Below are 3,397 nucleotides of genomic sequence, written 5' to 3' on the forward strand. Positions count from 1 at the left end.
ATAAAGAAAGTTGAGCTGCCATGCAAGCTGCTGGTTTGTTCTCGCCTTTTAGATATTTTATTTAATTTTGTGCCTGTTAACCAATGTTTCTTAATATTCTTTCTGGCTTTGACACTTTCGGCTTTCTGACATTTAAGATATGTTGCTCGGACTCTTCAAAAATGTCAACAAGCACGTTTCAGATCCTCCAAAAGTAGGGATTGTTTGGAGGTATCCAACATGGGTTCAACAACACTTTTGGAGAGTCTAAGCAACATAACATATAAGAGGAAATAGACAACACACACTTATACTTAGGAGTATTATAATCAATAAGCTTTTACCTAATTCAGTTAACCATGCAAAATAGTATCTTTCATATTATGTTTATATACTATTTTGCAGGTGAAGCTGTTTTTGTAGATGGCATTCCTTTACCACTAAACTACCTGCATGGAGCAATTAAGTTAAGGCATAGAGATTAGAGGTGCAAAATCCTCCTCTGGTATGACTTACTCTAATACATTCTTTGAAATTCCAAACAAAATTTTTCCAGTAATATCTGCTCTTCCCCTTTCTCTAAAGGAATATAGTACTTCAGAAAAGAACTATCTCAGTACACATCACATGCATTAGGAATCAGTTTTGGTAATTTACATAAGAAACTATAATGATGTCTTTAATTATATCTTTTGTCAACTTTCTTTTCAATTATGTCATTCCTTAAATATGTACTCCCTCCGTTTCAAAAAGAATGACCTACTTTGACTTGGCACAAAGTTTAAGAAAATAAAGAAGACTTTTGAATCTTGTGGCCTTAAATTAAAGTTGTGCCAAATTTGCCAAAATGTCATTTAATCTTGTGGTCCTAAACATTTCGTTGAAATTAATGTATTGCCAAAAAAGAAAAGGGGTTATTCTTTTTTAAATGGACTAAAAAGGAAAGCAGATCATTCTTTTTGAAATGGAGGGAGTATTTTTTATCAAAAAATGAAGGAGAAAGAGTGAACTATATAGATTTTTCAGATTTGATTCAGTAAGATGAAAGGCTAAAAAATCTAAGTAGGGATAAAGATGCCCCATCTCATTGGGGATGAAGAACGAATACCATCCTGATGTAATACATCTATTTTTAAGTTGTCGTATCTGGCAGCGAACGAAGAATAAGAATAAAAGAGATCAGCCCACAAGTAAGTATAATTTTCTGATGCTCACATTATTTTTGCTTTTTTTGCCCTCCCCAGACCTCACTATGTGGGAATTCACTGGGTTTGTTGTTGTTGTTCTCAAAAGAATGGAAAGTTTCACTAGCAATGTTTGCAACATGATTTCTTTTCCAATTTTATTTCGGAGAGTAGGTTAAAACAACAACAACAAAATCAGTATATCCCACAAATGGACGCAGTCCATACCATTATCTCAGAGATGAGGTAGAAATGTTGTTTCCGAAAGACCCACTGGCTCAAGACGAAATATTTTATCGAAGGATATACTATAAGAATAAGACACAGTAGGTAGAAAGTAGAAACAAACAACAAATAATAACAAATGATTCCCTTGCTTGGAAAACCCTGATCCATCCCTTACATGCTGCTGTGTTAATCAGATTAGTCATCCCCTCTATGGATAAGATGAATAAAAAGGGGAGAGGAGATCTCCCTATCTCAAACCCGTTTGAAAGGGGAAAAACCAGTAGATGCTCTGTGGATTTGAGTAGAGAACCTCACCGTAATAAGAAACTCTAGCAGTTACTTCTTCATGTCCATTTTAAATGGCATTTTAAGATTTTCCACACCCTTTAATAAAACTAGATAATAGCATTAACTATAAGGGGTTATTTGACTAAGTTACCCTTTATATCATCACTTCAAATTACCATTATTCTCTTCTTAGACATGTTAGGTCATCTATAGGAGCACAGGTTGATTTGGTAAACAGAGTTGATACCATCTTGGTTTCCTTAAATGGATACATTTAAAGTCTACCAGAGTTAGTAGGGTCTTTGTTGAGTGTTTATTATTTGTTGTTGTTGTACTAATTTCTCTGTAGGTGTAGAAAAGATCAAATCTGTGTTGTATTAATGACTTTGTTCAGGTAGTTGAAAACTCAACTTTGGCAACTCTCTTGCGTGTTGTTGGAAGTGAACTGATTCAGAAATACTTGGGAGATGGGCCTAAATTGGTGAGGGAGCTCTTCAGAGTTGCAAATGATCTCTCACCTTCTATCGTCTTCATTGATGAGATTGGTGCAGTCGGTACCAAGAGGGTTGTGTCTGGCATCATTAACTTGAAGATTGGAATATTATGGATTTCTGTTAATTAACGTCTTTATTTATCCGTACGATGCAAATTCTGGTGGTGAACGTGAGATCCAGAGGACCATGTCAGAGTTGTTGAACCAGCTAGATGGTTTTGATTCCAGAGGAGATGTTAAGGTGATTCTTTCTACAAATAAAATCTCGAGTCTTGATCCTGCCCTTTTGCGACCTAGTAGAATAGACAGGAAGATTGAGTTCCCTCTTCATGATATTCAAACAAGGAGGCGGATTTTCCAGGTTTGGTATTGTGATGTAAATAATTATTACCGACTGATGAATCCTGGATTACCTCCTATTTGCTGACTTGAAAATCTATTTTAGGATATCAGATACACATAGCAAGGATGACTTTGGCTAATAATGTCAACCTAGAATAATTTTTTATGACCAGGGATGAATTTTCTGGAGCTGATATCAAGGCAATATGTACTGAAACTTGATTGCTCGCTCTAAGTGAACAACGTATGAAGGTAAGACCTCAAAATTGGAAGTTAGGATTGTTTATAGAAATGAGGGTTTTAGTTTGGTCTCAATTTGCACCCAAATGCTCAACTTTGGATTGACCAAGTCCATGTCTTCGTTCATGTGTGGGGTTGGCTGCTGTAATGTAAATTTATTAGGGAGCATGTTACAATTGGTTCTTTAACTTGTGTTCATGAGAAGACGGGTTATAATTTAAGTTCTTGTAATGTGGAATGTGGAGCTTAACTTGTTGGGAGGGCATTGTTTGGGCTGAGTCGAAGTTGCCGATTTTCTGTAATTTTTTGTTGATGTTTCTATGTCTGAATAAGTAACAAAGGTGCATTTCATACAATTTCTACCTGTAGTCGTGTGAACTATATTGTTCTTTACAAGCTAAGGGGGCATAAACCAAGTATACTTGGAATTATATAATTTGAATTTTCGGAGTGACTGATCCTGTTCATGCCCCGTAGGGGTTGTAAAAATCATGTGGCAGGGGTGCGATAAAACTTTCTGAGATAATAGTTTGCATTTTGCTATAGATGTTTACAGATATATTCTGTTCTCTACAGGTGACTCAAGCAGATTTCAAGAAGGCGAAAGATAAGGTAATGTTCAAGAAAAAAGAGGGAGTGCCAG

General features: G+C 35.7%; 1 long non-coding RNA gene across 2 annotated transcripts; it reads left to right on the forward strand.

Moving 5' to 3' along the window:
• LOC124885141 lies at positions 1-3,377 on the forward strand. Of its 2 annotated transcripts, XR_007051193.1 has the most exons (5): positions 1-33; positions 385-484; positions 2,074-2,533; positions 2,618-2,766; positions 3,331-3,377. It is a non-coding gene; the product is annotated as an uncharacterized LOC124885141 (long non-coding RNA). The 2 variants fall into 2 exon arrangements; XR_007051192.1 differs by lacking the exon at positions 1-33 and having other exon boundaries at positions 40-2,533.
• The last annotated feature ends 20 nt before the right edge of the window (positions 3,378-3,397 follow it).

The sequence above is a fragment of the Capsicum annuum genome, unplaced genomic scaffold (genome assembly GCF_002878395.1).
Source record: "Capsicum annuum cultivar UCD-10X-F1 unplaced genomic scaffold, UCD10Xv1.1 ctg74345, whole genome shotgun sequence".
Classification (NCBI taxonomy): Eukaryota; Viridiplantae; Streptophyta; class Magnoliopsida; order Solanales; family Solanaceae; genus Capsicum; species Capsicum annuum.